Below are 22,777 nucleotides of genomic sequence, written 5' to 3'. Positions count from 1 at the left end.
TCTTTTATCTGTGCGATAAGGACAAGGAGGAATGTCTTCTAGTAAGACCAGCTTTGGGATTTATGGGAATTCATATTTTTTTTTAATCCTTAAACTTCTGTCTTTTTTTTTGTTTTCTTAGGACGTTCTCATCCTGTGGAGACTCATGAGACACCTATTAGTCAGTCTGGAGCCTACAGGTATCTGAGTTGCTGCAGGAGGAGAAGAGGGATGTCTTTTGGCTTTTCTTTTGTGTAGATTTGTTGCATGTTTACCAAGGTGAAAGGATTGGTGCCCTGGAGATCATTTGCTTTCATAAGCTTTAAACTAGAGCAGCAAAAGTTTCATGCCTTGATTCTCTTCCAACAACTCTTTCTCTCAGCAAGGCATAGAGGAGCAAGCTGAGACCTACAGATTGCCAACAGACTTTTCCTACAAAATTGCCCTGTCTCAATCAGTTAAACTGGGTGAGAAGGGAGAGCCTCTGCCAGTTTTGTCCCATCTCATCCACCATGTGGCGAGACACCCAAAGCATTCCACAGGGCTTTAGAATCAAGATGAAATATTCCAGATTTCTAAGTCTCTATAATACCCAAACCCCAGACCATATGTACTAATAATTCACGCACTTTCTAACCTTTGCATTTTGCATATAACCTCCCTGTCAAACACTAGTTTTCTGGGGCTTCATGAAGAATTAAAAGAAGAAAACAGAACTAAAGTTTTTGTATGCTAAGTATTATTTCCATTTAATGTAAAAAAAAAATAGTAGTAAGTACAGAAAGTAAAATTCTTGCTCTCCAGCAGTTTGTAGCAGATATTTTCTCATATGACTGGCATCTTAAAGATAATGATTTAAAATGTTGGTTTTGAAACAGAATATAATAAAAGCTAGAATGGCAGCTGCCAAACAAACAATAATTGTTTGGCTTTAAAAAGATTTAAAACCAGGTAAATGCAAGCAGCCCCCATTCTCAAGTTACTTCAGAAAGAAAATAAGAAAGGGAAAAAAAGGAAGAAATTTAGTTTGTACTCTTTGTATTTTCTCTTTCCTCCCTTTTGGAAATTAGGGTGCGGCTGCAGGAGTGATTACATCCTTGTACTGGTATTTGTGTGTGATGAATGCCACACTCCCTTTTATAAAGTAGTGATAGAATTCCCAGATGAACTGATTAAATGACCTTCTCCAACTTGAACATTGGAAATAAAGAAACTTTAGGAAAATGCCAAATAAATTTCCACTGAGAATTCACAGATTTGTTTCTTGTGCTTACACAAGCACAGTTTTGATATCTTCAGAATAATGAACCCTAGAAACTCTAAATTTTGAACTTGAGTTCCATTGATTGTCTTGTTTGAACAATTTAAGATTTTCACCTCACTTATCCTCAAAGGATGTTTTCACCTCAGGGAGAAATAGGTAAGATTTCCTTCAAATCCCTATTACTGAACCTAAAAAGCTATCCTCCACCTACCCACTCCATCAGTGGGTTCCTTCCCTGTGTTCATTACTGGGCAGGGGAGCCTGTCATTTTTAAGGTCTCTGAGTGCCTTGTTTAAATCCCTTCTCCTCTGCTTTTCACCTCCCCCCTATTTTTCTGTTTCTGCTTATTCTTCTATCTTACATCTTTCACTTTATCTCTCTCTTCCATTTCAAGGCAAGATACATAAATATTTTCTAGGTTCAATGTATTTTCTAGGTTCAGGCTCACTTCTTCCACCTACTGACTACCTCTTCCTTCCATTCATAGCTGCTTATCTCTACAGTTATTATCCAGTGGCCTCAAGCTAAATTCAAAGTTCAACAATGGCCAATGATTTTGGTAAACACGGTAGACTCTGATCCTAGAAATCTACAGGATTTTATTGCTTCTCCTTATAACCTCACTTCTGGGATGTTTATTATAATGTGCAAGTCTCAGTTTGAAATCTACTACCTACACAAATATTTATTTAAAAATAGGAAACAAATTCATACAACTAGCTTAATTGTTATTCTTTGGCACTTACAGAAAGATATGCTCTTAAGTAAGAGCTGATAATCTTCAGGACTTCTTGTTGAATTCAACTTTAGAACCCCATGCATGGGTAAGATACAGGATCAAATTGAACCATACATATGAGCTGTACTTAGAAAGTATTAGTCTTTTAGGCTTGCTGGATTCTTTACTTCCAGGTGGGAATCGTAGCCTCTATACAATCTCTTTTGTTCTCCAAATATCATGAACCCTACTCATTGCACAAAAGAAAATTTATTTCTAATATTCATTGTGCTAATTAACTAACTATCTAGGGGTAGACTGAGAATATTTGAAGCACTTGCCTTAGTGCCTCTGAAGTCTGGATTCCTAATTAAGTTCCTCTAAGTGCCAACTAACTTCCACTTGGGGTCTGATTAGAGTTAACTTACATACGCATATAAACCAGAATATTTATTCTGAAGAAATGTTTTGGGTACATTACTATCTAGTCATTTAACAGTCCTCTCTTTTCCCTACTTCTGCTCCTTCACCACTCATAGCTAGATTAACATTCGGCTGGCTTGTGCCCCCATCACACCAATGAACTGGTTCTCTGTAAGGTCATTAATAACCTCCATGTCAAAAAGTCCAGTGGAGATTTTTCTCCTTATTGCATTTAATTTTTAATTGAACTTAGCACTGTTGGTCACACCCATTTTCTAAATACTACGCTCTCCAGATTTTCTTCTTGCCCTTCTCAGCTAACTCCCCAGGAAAAAATGATGCAGAATGAGCAGAATGGTCCATTTCTTAGGGATGACTTCCCTGATTCACCTCATAGGCTATTATTTATTGCTTCCACTAGAAGATGTAAAAAAAAAAAAAAAAGAAAAATAGGATCCTTCAAAAATCCAAGATCAGCTAGACCTGGAAACCAATATGGGAGTCTAGGAAGTACTCATCAGGGAGGTGGGAGGAAAACCAACATAGAGTGGAGAGCAAGCAGTGTGTTCCAGGAACAGAGACATCATATAAAATGCTACTGGAGCCTAATTCACATGAGGTCAGAGGAATCTTGGTGGAGGTGGTGACAACAATATTAATGCAGTGGTGAGAACAAAAACAAAAGAAGGGGATGGGAGAAATGAACAAGAGACAAGAATATGAACTCTATTTTTGAAGAAATTTCCTGTGATTTAGAGCATAGAAATAAGAGTGGCAGTGAGAAGGGATCTGGGATCTTAGATCAAGTTGCTATAATAGAATATCAGAGGTTATGTGGCTTATATACCAGACATTAATTTCTCACAGATCTGAATGTCTGGTGAGAGCACTCCTCTTGGCTTGCAGATATCCATCCTCTCATGTATCCTCACATAATGGGGAGAGGGATCATAGTTTCTTTCTCTTCTTATAAGGATGATATTCCAGCATGGGGGCTTCACCTTCATGTTTTAATTACCTCCAATGGCCTCAGAACATAATATCATCCTATTATGGCTAAGAGTTTTTGGTGGAGGGCAGATATGTGGAGAGAAAAGAAAAATTGCATTAACATAAGCAAAATGCAATCATGCTTGTATACTGATTGGGTAGATCCAATAAAGAAAAATAAATTAATGAGGTAGTAAAAAGGAAGTGAAATACTAAAGAAGACTAGAGGATAAATTTTTCAATCCTAGGAGAGGGATTAGTCCTTGGTAAGAAGAGGCAGCCCTTCAAATACAACAAGAAAGAAGAGAGAATATAATTATTTTTTATAATTTTAGGGGTGGGATGAATACAATCTATTTTTAAAAGCTGTAGGGACCTAGAAAGAGGAACTTTTGCTTTCTGTCAAAATAGGTATAGATAATTTGTCAGAATGCTGGGGGTGTAGTGCTATACATGTTCCTGGGGGAAGACTTTTCCTATAAGCTATAAAATCATGACAAGGAATAGCAGGTAAGGTGTATCTGTGTGTGTATGTGTGTGTGTGTGTGTGTGTGTATGTGTGTGTGTGTGTGTGTGTGTGTGTGTGTAAACAGCATGAAATCCACATGGACTTTGATCTGATTGGCTTAGGTTATGCATAGTGTCATTACTTTTAAATGTTTATATTTTTTCATATGATTTGAAAAATAATTGTTTGAATGGAAGTCTCTCTTCTTCTTCCTCTCCCCGCACCTTCTTTTTATTCTATTTCACTCCCCCTGCCTTTCTTCTGGTTCTGGAGATTTAATCCAGAGGTACTTAACCACTGAACCACACACCCAGTTCTTCCTTTATTTATTTATTTATTTTTTTATTTTGGGACAGTATTTCACTAATGTGCTCAGGTCCTCACTAAATTGCTGAGTCTGGTCTTGAATTTGTAATCCTCCTGTCTAAGCCTCCAAACCACTGGGATTACAGATGTGCACCACTGCGCCTGACTGGAAGTCACTATCTTAATTTAAAAATCTAAGCTGTAGCAGGGGCAATACCAGGTTGATTTACTGACAATCTCCTGTTCAAGGAAGAACAAACCTGGTAACCAATTACAGGTAGGCACTAAAAGGAGGGTGTGTCATTCATTCTCTCCCTGTGAGAATTTCACCTCAAAAATGGGAAGCACTGTGTTTTGCAAGTTTGTAAATAAGTAGCTTTGATACAAATTTGCCACTGTCACAACACAGGATGTTCTTGAGGGAATGCATTTTGAAAAGAAATTAAAAGTACCACGTGCCAATGACTGCTCTGGTGGTTAGACGTCTCAGGCAGCATCCTGTTCCAAACTTTTAGGTTCTTCGTTTTCCTTTTAAATAGAACTAATTAACTCTTTCTTGAGTTTTCCAAATAGAGAGGTTTTCACTACTGTCAGGGAGAGAGGGAGCCAGTGCTTTGGTTGTTCAGTGCATGGACTTGCATTTCCTTAAAGGTAACTAGATATTCATGTCACTATTATTTTTCTTTATAAAAACAAGTCTCCTGATCATAATTATAGGCTTCTAGCAAAGGAAAGAGTGGGAAAGAAGCAGAAATCTCTCTAAACACTATTGAAGAACTATGCCAAATACATGCAAGTATCCAGGTATGGGGAAACTTTGGGTTTAACATTCTCAAGACAACATTTGAAAAGTGTCTCCAAAAATGAGGTTTTATAAGGGATTTTAAAAAATGGTTTTTAAAGGAAGTTTTGGCCTGTCTGGTTGTGTAGATAATCTTCCCTCCCTAAATCAGTGCCTTGCTGTTTTGTTAAGTCTGCAGCCCAGCAGACTGAAACAAAAGGTGTGAAGTTCTTCTCATCCATCTTAATGGGGTGTTAATGACTGCAGAGGCTGACTGTGACCATTTAAATGTGAGCGCTATTAATCAACTAGGAAAAACGCAAACACCCAGATTGAGCCACTGAAATGTAATTGCAAGGGACAGTTGGGTCAAATTTTGTTTTGAATGAAGACTTTTATATATATATAAAAAAATGAGCTGCCCCCAAGCCAGTTTTGCGGATTTAAAGCCAAGACTTATGGGCAACTTGCCTTCTAACCTTTTATTGAGATTTCAAGAACCACTTTCTCCCATGAACTCACAGTTTAGCTGTTCTGCATGCGGTGAGTAACTTTTACTAGTGGTGTAAATTTCTACTAGGTATTCACTTGCCAAGTTATATTTCCTTAAGAGGACTTCCAATGTATCCTTTGATTTGGAAGTGTGTGTGCATGCATGTGCATGGAAATTCTTCAAGGATATTTAATTCAAGGTTTAAAATAATTTCCTATTTCTACAACTTGCTTGATTTGATTCTTCTGGCAATTTGTTTTTCATGTCTGAATTTTTTTCTCAGCTTTTTTTGGGAGGGAGTCATGGCTTTATCTTGGCAAAGTTGGCAATATTTCTGGAGAACTAAATGAAAAATCTGGTGGTGAACATCTTTTTATCGTTTCTGTTTTGTAGGTTGGGTTCATAGAAGAGTAGAAATGTGCTCATTTTACTTTACAGAAAATCAGGGTCTCCTAGCTTTAGACGTTAGTACTTCTATTAATGTATGAAATTAGTAGAAGTACAAGCAAACAGTAATAGGTTTTCTCTGAGGAATGTGCAGGTCAGCACGTACCCCTAGCCATTTCATTCGCACATTGCCTGCAGTTTGAGATTGGTTAAGTGGAGAGAAGGTTTATTTATTTTCGCTTTTCTATACATGGCCTCAAGAATATGACAAAGTGCATGATCTGTCTTTGGAGTTAGGCAGATATGAGAGGCATGGGTTTCTTTCTGTCCAGTGTTTCTGCCTGTGACATTGTGCTTCTCCTGCAATAACTACTGTTGGGAACAATGACCTGGCCTGGCCTGATCTGACCCTGCTTCTTATACAAGAAGCAAGCTTGGAGGGTATTTATCTTGACTGCTGGACATGTTGTTGATTTTTACTTTTTGACAGGAACCGCCAAGCCACTTTTGGTTTCACCACTTCTTAAATTCGCCTCTTGTTTGTTGCCTAGGGCAGAAGGCACTTGGAAAGTTCACAAAGGAAATAAAATACTTCAGTGGCATCTGAAATTAAATAAAATACTTGTCCATGGGTTAGGTCTTTTCCTCTCTCCTTTCCCCGTGGAGAGAGGCAGAAAAGCTGTGGATTTTTAATAAGGCTAACTTTCCATGTTTGGAAAAGGTCAAGTGACCACAAATGCCTGATAAAGTATTTGCTTTTTTTTTTTTTTTGGTATAATATTTGAATTTTCAAATATGGTATTTAAAGCAATTATTCTTCAGAAGTTCACTAGCAACAAATGAGTAGTTTCTATGAGCTAAAATGCTCAGTGCTCTCCAAGAGTTGTCACTGATGTTGTCACTGAGGCCTAAGATGGTGTGAAATATAATATGCTTAAGATACTGCCAGCCTTACCCAACACTTGGCAGAGTGGGGAGAGCAGAATGTTCAGAAGGTGATTTGAACTTATATGTGCATATATATAAAGTCCAGGTATATATTTCTGTTTTGTTCGACTCTCTATTGTGAGGGTTAGAAGTGAATTTTGGAAAAGCAATGAATTTGCTATTTTTTCTCTTTCTGTTCTTTGTGGGTTATGAGTGAGTCTTTTGAACTGAAGTGTTCAGAATTCACATTATTCTACTTCTTTTGAATTACTTTTAACTTACAGTCCTTCTTCTAAGGATAACCCTGTATGAAGTGACCTGTTCATGAGGTAGAGTGGGGAGCATGGACCCCTTCAGTCTTTCTGCCAGAAGCCCTGGATCTAAGTATTAGTTGGCTTTGATTCTGGCTCCACAACTGCCTCACTGTGTGGTCTTGGCTATGTGTTATGTTTTTGTCTCAGTTTCCCTAACTGTATGAAAGTGGGTAATTGCACTGCCTTATTCAGATTGTAACCTTGAAAAACAAATGAATGATTACACAGTACTTAAAACTACAAGAGAACATAGTCATTCAAAGTGTTATAGTCTTATTTCCTTATAGGAGGTGATAAAGTAAAAGTGAGGTTTAATAGGCAAATTGAAATTCCTAGATGAAAGGTGCTGGAGAAGTTCAAAGTCATTTTATTATTATTAATAATGGGTGTTGTACCTCTCTCACCCTCTCATCTAATCAACATACATTCCTTGGATTAAAGGGAGTGTTCTCTCTCCAAATAACTTTTATCTACAGTGTTGAAACATTCCCTATCCTGTTTTATGTATATAGAGTTTTGAATGACTATAAACAACTCCCTTTTCATAAATTTTCTCTCTTTTTGGAAAAGAAGAGGAGGCAAGCTGGCTCTTGTTTCACCTTATAAGCATGTGAAAATGTTTATACGAAGCTCTTTTACAAATCCCTTTCTTTGTGAGACCAAAAGTACTTTTCTTGTGAGTCCTTGTTCAATCTACAAACATTCATAGTCAAGTTTCCCTTTGTCCATGGGGAGAGATTCCAAATTTATATATGTATAATATGTATATATTTTCAATAGCCTCTCTAATTTAACAACAGGAGCACCAACACCAACAAAGCTTTTGTTAAGTCAGATTAATAACTAAAAGTAAAAAACATTTTATTAGCCAGGTGTGGTGATACACATCTGTAATCCCAGTGCCTTAGGAAGCTGAGGCAGAAGGATCACAAGTTCAAAGCAAGCTTGGGCAATGTAGCAAGACCCCATCTCAAAATTTAGAGAAAAAGTGGTGCTAGAGATGTAACTCAGGGGTAGAGAATCCCCAGGTTCTATCAGCAGTACTGAAAAAAAACTTATTTTTTGCTTTAAAATGCTTTACTTAAAACATTTGTGAGAGTGGAACATAGACATTTCTCAGGTGAAAAAAACTTGGTATAAATGACAGATGTGACCCTGATTTTGGTAAGGGGAGGAGAAATCAAATAGCCAGCATTGGCTTTTATCAGGATAAGAAATTTTAAATAAAAGTATTATGCTTCCATTCACTCTAGGTCTGAGTCTTTAATACTGCCTAATCCAAACCATATACAGTATGAATATTTATTTGTGCAAAAGAATAAACAACAACTTACTGAAGTAGTATCTGCTGGGAAGTTCTTGGCCTTTTTATTCAAAACATTAATAAGGATCTCTATCACGTTGAACTATGCTGGAATTAGAAATAAAAGCATATTTAATATTTAATGAATAGACAAGTGACATAATGACCATTTGGATGGCTAGAGTTAAGTAAAGAAGATGTGTCCCAAAGCAGTAGTTAATTAAATGTCCAAAGAGAGTGGTAGGCAGGGAATTCTATGGGACTGACCTGACATACTGTAAGAAATAACTTTGAATAAGTTTATAGGAGGTAGATGTCACCAAGTGTTTGAATGGCTGCAAAATCTTAGTCATAGTTGTAACAGTAGAGCTGAGTCTTGGGAGCCAGTTGGGTTTAGGGATTGAGGTGGAGAGAGGACAAGAAAAGTCATTCAAATTGGAAAATTGCAGTGGTTATAAGGAGGAATGGTCACAGTGAGTTCATGATAAATCCATGACCAGAGCAGAAGATGAGCAATGTTTTAGTACAATAACTGCAAAGTGTGGGTTGTGCATGGAACTGTATGGTTTCTAAGTGCTGTGCTTCACAATTTTCCATTATTTGCATGAGGCTCAAAGCCTGCAGACTGAGCTGAAATGATTGTCTTTTGGGAAACTAAAAGTAGTAATTGAGCCTCAGAGAGGGTTAGCAACTTTTTCATGCTTACTCATCCAGGATTCAAAACTCGGTGTGAATTCAAAGCCAGCACTCTTTTCATTATACCTTCTCCTTGTAAAAATCAATTAAAAATGTATTCTCTAAAATCTGTAAGTAGTATTACCCAGAGTATTTTGAGAGCATTTTGCTTATTTTTTGATGTTTGTTATTTAATGATTTTCATATAAGTCTGGAGGACTTTTCACACAAGATACAGAGTGCACTTATAGCCTGTACCCTATATTTGTACATTCTGAAGTTGTTCTATAGGTGGAGAATGAGTCACAAAGAAAAGTTTAAAGCCATGTGGGAAGAATCCCCCATGTCTCCTTGCTGACTGGGCTCCCTGCAGCCTGTTGTGCTAAACAGAGGCTGCCAGAACCCATGTGTGAGTGGAGATATCAGTCCTTAGAGCAGAAGTTGGCAATGCTTGAAGAATGGAAACGGCTGCAGATGTTGAGGGCTGGGGAGTTCAAAAGCAGCCCTGCTATGCGGAATCCCACATTTGAGACTCTTTCTTTTGGTCGGGAAACTAATAGCCCTCCAGTTTTGAGTTAAAACATTGTGCTTCTTTCAGTGGAAATATAAAAGAGCCCTTGCCTTCTCTGCTTAGGCTGAGGTAGCCTTACCCTTTGTGGCTCATCAACCTAGTGCTTCAGCCTTGGCCCCAGATTCACACCTCCTCCTTATGACTGGCACTGATTGAAAGGAAGGATCACGGCCAAGATGTGATCTGGCTGAACAGAAGGGTGTGGTGCCAGCATGGAGCCCCTCTCTCATCTCCAACCCACAGCACTTCATCAGACATAAACCATTTCTTTGACTTCCAGTTCTTCCATATTGTTTTTTTTTTTTTTAAAGACATGGCCTTTTAAATCTCAGTAGTATGCACATCACTTATTAAGTATAATTTCTCAAGAGTAAAAATATCAATAGTTTGCCTATTTTTCACTTTTATACTCATCCAACCTCCTCTACCTCCCAGGAAGAATTCATGACCTGAAAACAATTGAACAAAACACGACCCTGTTGTAATTTCCAGAACACTCACTTGTTCCACTGAAGGTCCTTTGCTCTTAATTAGCTACTGGCCAGGTATATGTGCCGTCTTTGTGGAGCCTCATCCCCTGTGCCTATTTGTGTGTACATTTCTGACCAGTCAACCAGATCAATCCCTCATCTGTGTGTCAATACATCAACTACACCACCCACTCACCAATTGTTTTTTGTTTCAGTCTTTCATTTCTCATTTCACACTTATGTTCAACTGCTAAACAATTCCTTTTGTCTCTTCTCTCAATTACCTTTTGTCCCAGTAATAAAAAATTGGATCCTATGACTTGGCCCTTGAACAAGCTTCAGGGCCAAGTGCTAGAGCTGGATGAAAACTATGGGATTAATTGTCTTAAGACTGGAATACCTTTTCTGGTTCAGCAACTTGGGGCTTTAGGTTAGTGTGTTTGACTTTCTTAGCCTCAGTTCCCTCTTCTGAAAAAAGGCTGGGTGACTGATCTCTAATGCCCATTATTCATTGAAGAAGTGGCTAATGAGGGCTTACTTTTTGTCTGTCCTAAGCTAGATGTTGTGGATACAATGTTGAGAATACAGACATGGTCTCTCTACCTCCTGGAGCTTATAGTGTATGAGGGTATCAGCTGTCAATAAATATCTGCACAAATAATGGTTATTTATTAATCATTGTAAGTTCTAGGAAGGAGAAGCACAGGGTGCCCCAGGATCAGACAAGAGACACTACTAACCTATTGGGGAAAGAGGAGGGGGGAACTGTCAGGGACGGTGCAAGAGTTAACTAAGGGGGTAGGGTATGGGAGGAGAATATTAGAAGCCCAAGAAATAGCATGTAAATGTCCCAAGGCAGATGGGAGCAAAGTATAGGAAAAGAAATGAATGAAGACCACCAAGGCTGAGAGAGACCACACTGGGAATAGGGGGCTTAAGATGAGACTGCTGAGGTAAAGAGAGCCTTGTAAGCCAATTGAGGACTTTGAACTGTATTCTAAGTACAAATGGAGGGTGTGAAACAGTGAAATGTTATGAGGTTTGCATTTTAAGAAGGCCACTCTAGCCCCTGGAGTGAAGAATAGGAGGGAGAAAACACAAGGGAGTCTTTTGGATTGAAGTCAAGAGGAGAGAGTATAGCTTAATGAGAGAGACTGAAAAGGATGGAGAGGAATCGACCAACCTTCCAAGTTTGTCTCTGATACTTTTTCTTGTGATCCCACCCTTCCAGTCCCTGGGGACATGAGCTTGACCCTTCATTTGTTATCTGTGTCTCAACCTCGGGTATGCCATATTGTTTACAATATTTTGTCTTAATTATTCATATTTTATATCCCCCATTGGGTTGGAAGCTCCTTACAGCAAATACATTGTCTTTCTCTTCTTTTCATCCCCTAAAAAAACTATCCTTACATATGGTGGGTGTATCGTGGCCGCTCAGGTGGGATCTCTAATTTTCATCATGGGCAACTTTACGGGTGTAACACACTCACCCTGGAGACAGAGATGAATGACTTCCTGGCAGGCCTGACTGGTCTATTAACCTATATCTTAGGTCATATTAGGTTAAATTTGCTCTGCCATCCTTAAAGAAACAAAGAAATGGGAAGAAGTGTGTGGGAGGAGGAGGATAAAAGAAATTTTCTCCTTTAAAAATCATAGTTTGGAGTCACCCCTTTGCCTGCTTCAGGAACTCCCGCGGTATCTCTGCCCACGGAAGTGTCTCCTATAACTGCCTAGTTGTTTCATGTGTTGAGTGACAGTGGGAGAGACATTGGGACTGGCAGGATTACTGAAGGAGGCAGATGAATCCTCATCTGGCACTGAATAAAGGTCTGGCTTCTGCAGGTGGTGGCAGCTTACTCTTCTGAGTCCTCTTGGTTTGAGATCCTTCACATTGTGCTCTCCTCTCCTCAGAAATGGGGCTACTTTCTTCAGCTCCTCTTGGCCTTCAGCAGAGCACAGTCTGTTCTTATTTAGGTCTCATACCTGCACCTTTTAGGTGTCACTTTGAAACTCTTGTTTGATCTTTCAATTTCAAAACACATTGTCTATGCTGGGTTCTGTTTTCTCTGTTTCTTCCCTTTTGTACTCCTAAACGTGTTAGAATAGTCATTCCCCAAGTTCTGGGATTTCCAAATAGTACTTCATGTATTGTTTTTTTCCTTTCTCTCATCTGTAAAAATAAAAAAGAAAAGAAGAGAAAATAAAGGAAGAAAGAAAAAGGAAAAGAAACTTTAACTTTCCTTAGTGCTTGACTTCAAAGCCCACACTTCTCTCTCCACTACAGTCCCTTTTTAGAGCTCTGTAATAGATGATAATGTGCTAAAAGAAATCTCTATGAGACTCTGGAAAGTCCTCACTATCTTCAATTAGACTCTTCAAGATTCTTAACCCTCCCCCCAGGCACATTTACACTTGGAAACCAAGACCTCTGTCTGGGATCATTGCTCATTCATATTTATTTTCTGGTGAGAGTAATATTTTTCTCTGGCTGATAGTTTTTCAATCTAAAATTACAAAATACGTGCACTGGAAGTAACCTTAGAGACCATTCTAAATTCTTATCCATGCTCTTACTCTATTGTTGAGAAATCTAAGGGCCTGGTGAGTCAAGCATTCTGCCCTAAGTCATTCAGTTATTTAATACTAATGACTAGAATCTTTGTCTTTAAAGGCCTAATTCTCTACTACATGCTTCATAATTCTCGCTTTAATTCTTTGCTGAGAGTCATTCAGGAGGACAAAGACAATATGTTTTCCCAGGTCATTGCATCATTCAGTCCATCAATCATTTATCAAATATTTATTGAACACCTATATAAGCAAGGTACTGTGCTGGTGTATAACTAATATGCCTACGCAGCTTGATTGAAATGTGAACCAAATACAATTAAGTTCTATCAACCGTTTATAATCTTAAATTCTTTTCCTAGGAGCTGAAGAAATAAAAATTTTTTTTTTTGGTTTTATTTGGTAGTCATTTTAAGGATAGGGAGAGTAACATCTACTAATTATGCAGAGTTACCAATTTCTTGAATTTTATGTAAATGTTCCTTATATGAAAAGAGGTAGGTTAAGTTTTAGTTTTTGTGAAATAAGTGTTAGGAATTCAGGTTATTCTCAAAATAACTATATGGTGGATATAAAGTTTTGAAAACTTAGACTTAAAGTCTGAGAGCCTGTCCTCTATGTCTCATAACTATAATCACAGTTACTCAGGAGGTTGAGGCAGAAGAATTGGTTCATTTCAGACCATCATCAGCAACTAAACCCCTGTCTTGAAATAAAATTTGAAAGGGACTGGACATGTATCTGACTGGTAGAGCCCTTTCCTAGTGTAAGCAAGGCTCTGTGTTCAATTCCCAGTACTGAAACAAACAAAACAAGAGCAAAAAGCAAAACAAAAGAAATTCCTGAAATGTTAATTCTTCCTGAAAACTGATCAGGTTGCTTGTTTTATAGTCAGCTTATTGTTATGGCTTGAAAGAAGTGGTCATCTGAGTTCTGTCCAAAATTGATTTTTTACTTCATTGGAGACAATTTGGAAAGATATAGTTTGTTTTTTCCCCTCAGTAGTCTCTTTATTACCTGATATCCTTTGGAGTTAGCCCTCAGTGGTCATTTTAAATAGCAAGCTTCTGAGACAATAAACCAGTTTGGCAGTAATCACAGAGGTGGATGTGACTATGCCAAAACCACAAGGCAGGGTCAAAGGACCTTCATCCATCTGGAGATAAGAATCATGATGTGATGTTGAAAGAGCATTGTGTCAGGAGTCAGAGGGCCTGAGAGCTCCTACTAGTGCCAGCTCTTCATCACCATGTGACCTCCAGGCAGGCTGCCTACCACTATGGACACTCTTTCCTCACCTCTAAAGTATGGATAAAAGCCCCTGCCCTACCCACAGCACAGTGTTGTTTTGAGGATCAAATGAGATCACTAATGCAAAAGTGCTTTGAGAACTCAAAGACCTCTGGAAATGTAAGGCAGTTTTATTCAAAAAAAAAAAAAAATCCAGAGTTTTGACCAGTAACAGAGAGATTTCCTCGTAAAAATTACTGTTTCCTTCTTTTGTGGATATTAGGAGTCTGTGTGCATATTTTACCCTGTTGCAATTTCAGTTATCCCTCCTTTGAAACTGGCAGGAGATAGGCTCAGTGCTGGTAGGAAGTAGCAGGCCTCTCTTATCCCTTCAAAGAACTGAGAACAGGACTATATGTTATTAGAAAGACTCAGTTTGATGGACATGATGAGGCAGCAGACACTGGATCACCACCAGTGAGCTCCCTGTTCCCACGGACTCATGGAAGCACTATGCAGATGGCCCATGTGGGGTTCTGCATCATGTTTGCCATGTTGTCAGGTGATGGCTGATACCAATGTTTTTTCCTTGTCAGTGCTGTAGGTCTCATTGTCTCATGGTGGAAAGAGGTAAAAATAGTTTTGCAAGGATCCATTGTAAAGATGTGTTCCGCCCCCCCCCCCATTCCATTGATTCATTCAATAAGCACTCATTGAGTGGACACCATGCTAGGCACTAGAGGCCAATGTTATTGGGAAAACAGATGTCACGGAATAATTGTATCACACAGTGATCAAATTCCCAGCTTACGGACGGAATTAAACTAGAATGATTCCTTTATACCTGTGTTTCCTTTCCCTGGAAACACCAGAGGGTGTGTGTTCTAGAGTGTGCAGCGACAAGATGGTGGAGATTCTGTTAGTTTTAACTCTTTCAAACACATTTTTCATCCCTATTCCACCCAGATTCTTATTAGCATTCAGCACTGTGGAAATAACAGATGTGAGAAATAAGTTTACTTGGCAACTGTTTAATTAATAAAATTTTTGCCTTTAATCAGCTTAAATTTTAGTTAGGGGCACACAGGTCACAAAAATGTAGAAATTCCTAACATGTTAGGTTATGGATCATGATATGGGCAGAAGCTTTATTGTAAAGGACCTGGAATAATATATCAAGCACATTCTGAGCAAATGATATGCTGTTTATATACTCCTGTTTTTAAAATGCATGTAAGAGCTGTTGTAATTAACAAAATACAAATCCATTTAAAGTTACCAAACTCACTGTCTTTTTTGCCATTTCACATTTTACTTTTGCCTGTGTGGTTATTTTATCATACATTGTACCCTACTAGAGTATAGGTTCCATGAAGTGTTTCTTTATACTCTATTAGGTTTCTGAGACTCCAAGACTGTTTGTTAAATGTTGATGAAGTACATATTCTCAACCAACAGATTAAGAGATTACAAACACAATATGCTACCAAGTTAAAAAGATGCTTTCCTTTGGTTTAATGCTGAGACTCTCTGACAGCAGGTCAATGGATGAAAGACAAATAGGATACAGAGGAAAGACATAGATTAGAAAGAGCAGGACACAGAGACGTGAAGTTGATGTGTTATAGATAATTAGCTGTGGAATGTTACCTCTGCCTCCATCTGTCATTTCCTAGCATGCTGTTGACATTTCCAAGAATTCTGACTAAACTTGCCTCATGGAAAGGATATAGTAACTCCCGAGATAACTGGATGAGAAGAGAACAGAATGACACTGCCTGCCTCTTTTGTCTTAAGGCTTTACAAAGTTGCTGATGTCTTGAAGGACAAAGCTGTAAGGAACAGAAGATACCATCTCGTTTTACAAGTCTTGTTTTATTCTATGGAAATAGAATTCCCCAAGTGCCAAGGTTTCTATCCAAGGTCATGCAGCTAGACCATGGCAGAGACAGGACTAGAACTCAGGATGGAGTCTGATTCAGATCCTTTTCATCACACTTTGCCAACTCTGTAGGGCTCAGGTTCATCATTATTTGAATATTTGATTTAGGAGGAGAAAGTGCTGTAACTGGTGAATTAAGAAAGTACTGATTCAAATTTATACTTTATGTCATCAACCTTATGTTTTCATTCCACCTTTCAAATTCTATACTGTTCCAAACTGGCAATAGTTCAAAAGTCATCCAAAACACAACTTTGTAAATTTGAAGTTAATGTTTACCTAATTCTACTAAAGATCATAATCTTTAAGTTACCATGTATTTATTCTGTGAAGTCATTACAAATATGCTACTCACCCTAATAAGAGTGAGTAAATATGTTCTTTCTACATCACTTGGGCATATTTTCTACATAATAATTCCCTCCTGAAGCCAATATCAATGCTAATTCTGCATTAAGAAAGATAAAGACGTAAAACACAGTGTTGCAATAAATATCTGGCAAGCCACAGAGACACTATTTTAAAGAAAATTGTCTCAAGACACTTTAATGCTTTCTATTGCTATGGTTGCAGAATTACTGAGGGCACGTTGCTAAGAGGACCTCTATTACATCTATTAATGAGATTTATAAGAACACTAATAGGTAAATCCAAAACTAACTCCATCAATAGTGATGCAAATTAATGCAATTCTAACTATTCAACTTAGGGTTATAAATATTCATGCAAATTGTCTGTTATAATGAATACAGACTTTGCATGTTCTAAATATGTGTGCAAAAATGTGTATATTGACATTATGACAAAAAAACAATTACCTAGAAGGTGAATGTTCTTATTTTGCCTAAACATAGAAGCTCTAGCAACATATCTGCTCTCATCACTGAAGAAGAAATGTATACTACCAACTACAGATTTAAGGACAGACAACTTAAATATTTTACAACAACTTTCAGTGCCACTGACCCATAGTCTTCATCATTGGCCTGAATATACTTTTAAGACCATCTGCTGGGTTCAGAGGAGCACTAGTCATTTGGTGAAGAATGAAGGAGATTTTAAAATGATACTGGAAAACAGCTCAGGCATGAAAAAACTGAAAAAAATGTATCATGACAGCATGATTAAGTTACATTCTGTGCAAGTCTGTCGTTTTGAGAGAATTCTACTTGGTGGAAGTGAATGTGAGTCCATGCTATCAAAGTATGTGATCTTAGTGAAATTTGCCATTTAATGATTTAAGGAATCAAAATCATTTCAAGATTTTTTTTTGTAATGCATTACTTCATACCTCTCCTTGGAAAGCATACTAGATAAAAAAGGTTTTCTCATTATTAAGTTTCTGTAATCATTACTTATGAAAATTTAGTTAGATGGAAATCATATATAAGCCTGATTTTTACTTAAGTTCAGTACCACATCAAAGTTCTAAATTCTTCGTTCCAAATACATATTCTGTGACCTCAAAGAGTACCTTTTGCAACCAGGATCATTAAGATAAAAATACTGTATTTTCAGGGGTATTAAAGAAGCAATCTCAATAATTATAGCTTTTAAGAGTAGTTATTTACATAGATAAAATTATTGAATAGCTTATTTCCTTTATGGATTATTTTAAATATAACATATTTAAGATCTCTATTTTATTTAGGATTCTATACATGATTGTTTGGTTTGTGTTTTGTCTCTAAAAGTCCACCTCAAAAGGCATTTTGGTTTTGAAAGTAGCTATTGCCCTTCATGCTGTAAAAGCACATGTAGGGGGAAAAAATACATTGGACTTGTGGATAAACACCCTTAAAAATTCCCTTGATGTGATCATCTCATACGTGTGTTTGCACGTGTACAGCCATTACTTTATTTTAATTCTATACATTTTAAATCTCTTCCCTTTATTGTCTTCTGCTTGTTTCTCTGGTTTATACTATCAAAATTTGTTCCATCAGTGGCATTTGCATTTCATGATGCAACACATTTAATGCTGTGTACGTTTGTTCTGCTCCAGATGGTTTCCAACCCAGAAAAGGCATCTTTCTCTACTCATAAATGGCAATATTCTTTGACATTCCATTTGACAAATATCTCCAAATCACAATCCTTTTTGAGTTTAGCCAAACTACCTAAAGACCCAAAAAACATCAAAGACAATGGATAGCCAGGTAGTTAAAGTTTTTCTTACCGTTAGCTTTTCCACACTTAATAATCACCACCATCAGTTCAAATAAATTCAACTGTAAAATGGTATATAAAGAAATAACTTTAATGTCTCTCTCCAGAGTTGTTTCAAAGTATGTCTGCCTTTTTAGTTTTAAATATATATACATTGTGCAAAAGCAGTAGTAGCAGCAGCAGCAGCTCCAAATCAGAAAAAAAAAAAGTCATGAAAAAGGAATAATGAGGTATAGTGAAAGAATCCCAAATTAGTACCAGCTGCTGAACAATTAGGTTCAACTGCTAACAGGTGTGGAGAAGAGCCCATGTACAATGTTACCTTTTGTCAATGTGCCTTCTCAAAGGGCTTTTGGTTGTAAAATTCCCAGAGCATTTGCAGTTTTCGAGGAAGTACTATCTCTGTGTGTATCTATAAACATACACACTGCAGATGCATACACATATATATCCCTTTACCTGAAACACATCCATCCAAGTTAAAAATTATTTTGTTTATAGATCCCCTTATATATATATAATAAGGAAAATAAATTCTCATATCATATGAGGCATGGACCAGTGCGGGCAAAGGAAGGGTGGTCTTCTGCAATCTGGGAGGCTAAAACCTGGATCTTTGTATGGTAGACTTCTGGGATGATAACCCTTCAAATATATTCAAAATTTGGAACACATTTGCATTAATTTCTTGGATAATCTTTGATAGTTTTCATTTGCTTCTCAAAAGAGTCTGCATATCCTTCCTTAAATTTAAAAATGTTGTAGTGACAAGATATAAGAGCATGAACATTTTAAGTCAGTCAGTCTTGAATTAGAATCTCTGAATGTTACTTGATCTTCCCGCTTTCTCTCCTTTCCTCATCTCTTCTTTCCTAGCAGGTGCTTTCTTACTGAGCTACATATCTAGCCCTTCATATTTTATTTTGAGGCAGGGCCTTTCTAAGTTGCCCAGGCTGGAAATTGTGATCATCCTGCCTCAGGGTCCCCAGTAGGTGGGATTATAAGTATGTGCCACCAAGTCTGGCATTATTTGACAGTTCTGAGCATATTTCTTTAGCTGTAAAATGAGATATTGCCAGTGGCCTTGTATGCTTATTGGGTTATTTAAAGAAGTTTCTCAAACATCAATGTACTTATTAGTCACTTGGGAGCTTGTTAAAATGAACATTATCTCAGTAGGTCTGGATTGCCCACAAAATTATTCTTATCTCAGAAGCTCCCAGATGATGTCAGTGCTGTTGGTCTATATACCATATATGAGTTGCAGCAACTTCAAACACTTTCTGAAATTGGACTGCATGTTTGAATTACCTGGGGAGTTAAAAAAAATACTGATTCCTTTACCACCTCCAAGGTTTCCAATTTAATTGGTATAGGGTACAACCTGGGCTGCACCTTAAAAAAAAAAAAAAAAAGAAAAGAAAAAAAACTTTAAAAATTTTCCTAGATGCTCTGACTGTGCCAGTGAAGTTTGAGAATCACTGATTCAAAGCATAGTGTCTGGCACTTGCTAGGTACCTAACAATTATTAGTTTCCTTAGGAGGCTCCTTAATTGTTGGGATAGGATGATGAAAAATAAAAGACTGAAGTATTCTTTTTAGTGTTCTAAGGGTTAAAAAGAGGGAATAGATTCCCATTCTGCAATAGACTTGTTCTGAAACAGGGATATGGTTTCCTATCATTTCTAATTTCTTACATTTAAACAAAGAGGACTAAAAAGATATTTCTGTTTTTATATTATGTATTTGTTGGGGAAATTAATGAAGAAAATGCTTTAGATATCCATGGATGAAAGGATATTTAAGACATTTAAAATATACAAATAATTTAATTTTTTTTCCAGTGATCAGCTCAAAACAAATGCAGATCATGTTGGGTCTTAAAGAAGAAAGGTGATAGTGGTGGTGGTGATGTTGACCTTGGCAGATTTTCTATACATGCTTGGAGAAATCACACAAAAATTGTTTATATTGTTACATTTTACTGGCCCTGGTAATTTTTTAAGGGTTTTCTTTTCTAGCAGGATCCTAAATTTCAACTCGGAATTAAGGTTTTTGAAGTCTTTTTACCCAGACACAGGTTATAGGAGCCACCCCTGACTAAGCTGTTATTATCACCAATGCTTGCCAGAAAGAATGCGTAGCCTTTCATGCTCCATCACCGACCCTTTGGGAGTGCTTTAAGCAAATGCTTTGAAATTTGTAAGTGTTGATCTCATTTATGAGTGTCCAAATTCCTTGAGAGTGAAGTTTTTTTGCCATTACTATAAAACATCAAATATTTGGAAAGGCCATTTATTGGGGTGGGGTCCAACATGGTGTATGTAAAAGAGAGTGAGCTTCTCTGTGCACTGGAATAGATGGAATGCAGTGATAGGGATGCAGGCCAGGCATTTTCCTTTCTCCCCTTAAGACCACCCTTTCCTCTCCTCCACCCTGCTCAGTCTTGGACTCATGTGCATGGACTGCAGTAGAGACTCCTTGTCCTCTGGCCTTGGGTTGGATTTGGCCAATGTGGAACCCTGGTAGGAGACACAGGAAAAGTGAAGAGAGAATAAGGATTTTATTTCTCTAGTTTCCTTCCTAACAGTCCACTAGAATGACTGTTCTCCTTGACAGAGTCAGAGTCCCTGTCTGGAAGGTCCTCTCCACATGATCCTCTTGGCTCCAGGAACTTCCCCTTTCCTTCCTCCTCAGGTTTATGATGATAAAAGCTCTGTGGTATTTACTAGACCCAGAGTAATGCACTCACTATGCTTTGTAGCTTGCTTTCATCCTGATCATGATTTCCTAAATAGTTCTTTATTAAATCATCCCTAGATTATTCTCATTTGATATGATACAATGGAAATACTAAGACCTCATCTCTCTCATTTGCTATTGTATTTTCATTGTTATTTGCTGAATGAACAAGTAAATAAATGTGTGAGCCTCTTGTTCATTGGCTGTTTTTGTACCTTTGACTTAGGGTATTGATTATTCATTAGGGGAGCAGCTCTGTGAGGATGGCAGTTTCCCTGGGGTTAAATCTACCTGAGAATTAAGGTCAAGTATATAACTTTTTCATGTTCGTTTGCTTAGATTATTTGAAAAAGCTTGCATACTATATGGAATTTTAAAAGTATGATGTAAATTTGAAGTAAAACTTTTTTTTTTTTTTTTTTTTTTGGTGAGTGTGATATTGATGATTTAACCCAGGGGTGCTCTACCATTGAGCTTCATCCTCAGCCCTTTTAATTAATTCATTTTATTTTGAAGAAGAGCCTTGCCGAGTTGTTCAGGCTGTGAACTTGTGATCCTCCTGTCTCAGTCTCCCGAGTAGCTGGGACAAATATTTGTTTTTAGCATTCATCTTGAATACAGAGTTGAGTATATTTCCTTCAGATATAAACAGTCTGTATCATCAAGTTGCTAAGCAGTGTTGGGGAAGGATAGATTCACATTTCTTAACCCCATATTTCTAAGTTACCCTCTTAGTTTCTCTACCTCCCACCTTTTTTTCCCCTTAGCAATAAAATTGAACTTACATTCTGAAATGATGATTGGCATGCTTCATTTTTTTCCCATCTTTAGCTAAAAAAAGTCATTTTCTTGGGTGTTCAATTTTAGCCTCTCTTTTAATTAGCCAGAAATCCAAAATTTTCTTAGTAACTCTTTTCCCAGATTTTTCTAAAAAGCAGCTTAAAGGGATCTGAGTGAGGGGAACTCAGTAGATGTATCACTACATTCCTGGGGTCAGGTCTTCTGCAGCTGCTGAATTTTGGACATTCCTTGGTTTACTCTTGCCTCCTCATCCAGCATCTCCTTGCTTCACAACTACAAGAAAATTCTATTGTTTGTGATTTTGACTTTGGAAAAGAAACTGGGTGTTAAAAGTTGAGTTGTGATGTTCTCTCCCCAAATTAATATGTTGAAATTCTAATCCCCAGAATATGACTATATTTAGAGATAAGGCCTTTAAAGAGGTAATTCAGGTAAGATGAGGTCATATGCACAGACTTTGGTTCCAAGTGATTGCCTTCCTTACAAAAGAGATTAGTGCACAGACTCACACAAGGAAAGAATATGTGAAGACAAAGGGAAAAGATGGCCACCAAGTCTGTGTATGTACTTTGTTATGGCTGTTATTACTAATACACTCAGTATTTTTAGGTCTCCATCATTCTTGTTGCTAATCTTGGCCAGTTAACTAAGACTTTGGTGTCATCTGTGGGAATAAGGATGTGTTCCATGCTATCCTTGGGCAGAAAGCCCTAGGCCTTCAGTGTTACAGTTCTATAACCAGTCACTTTAGTTCACACAGATAGGTATATTTTACATAGCATTCTTAAAAGATGTTAGCATTAGATATCTGTTGTATCCATTCCTGAGATATTCTTTGTAGTTAGGGTGAAAATGGATTCACTCATACTCTGGATACCAGTGGGACTAGAACTTAGATGTGCCCCCCTTAGAAGCAGAGGCTTCAAGGCACTTTGCCATTGCCATCAACCAGGACAGCAAGAAGCCCTTTGCTCTGTCCCATCCCCAAGTACTGCCTATTTGCTCTACTAGTACTTTCCATCCCCAAGATAAATGCCAGGCTGGGTGTCTCTGCTTGTGAAGATGTGATGGTTTGATGTTAGTGTATTTCCTATGGTCTGTATCTTTCCATAAACTTTGATTTTCTTATTAAGGCTCACAGTAAAGACATACAATTCTGCTTTTTGTCCTTGGATAGAAAACTTCATAATTCCTATTTTAAGAACTTATA

The 22,777-nt window shown here is 37.5% G+C and overlaps 1 long non-coding RNA gene across 2 annotated transcripts in view; it reads left to right on the top strand.

Moving 5' to 3' along the window:
• Positions 1-22,777, top strand: part of LOC110598342 (uncharacterized) — a 234,718-nt gene that overhangs the window by 34,420 nt on the left and 177,521 nt on the right. For both annotated transcript variants that reach the window (XR_013437312.1, XR_013437290.1), the window contains one exon: positions 122-179. This is a non-coding gene — a long non-coding RNA (uncharacterized LOC110598342). The remainder of the gene's footprint in view (positions 1-121; positions 180-22,777) is intronic.

Source organism: Ictidomys tridecemlineatus, chromosome 1 (assembly GCF_052094955.1).
Source record: "Ictidomys tridecemlineatus isolate mIctTri1 chromosome 1, mIctTri1.hap1, whole genome shotgun sequence".
NCBI lineage: Eukaryota > Metazoa > Chordata > Mammalia > Rodentia > Sciuridae > Ictidomys > Ictidomys tridecemlineatus.
Note: the sequence above shows the minus strand (reverse complement) of the source record. Positions and strands in the feature narration are given on the sequence as shown.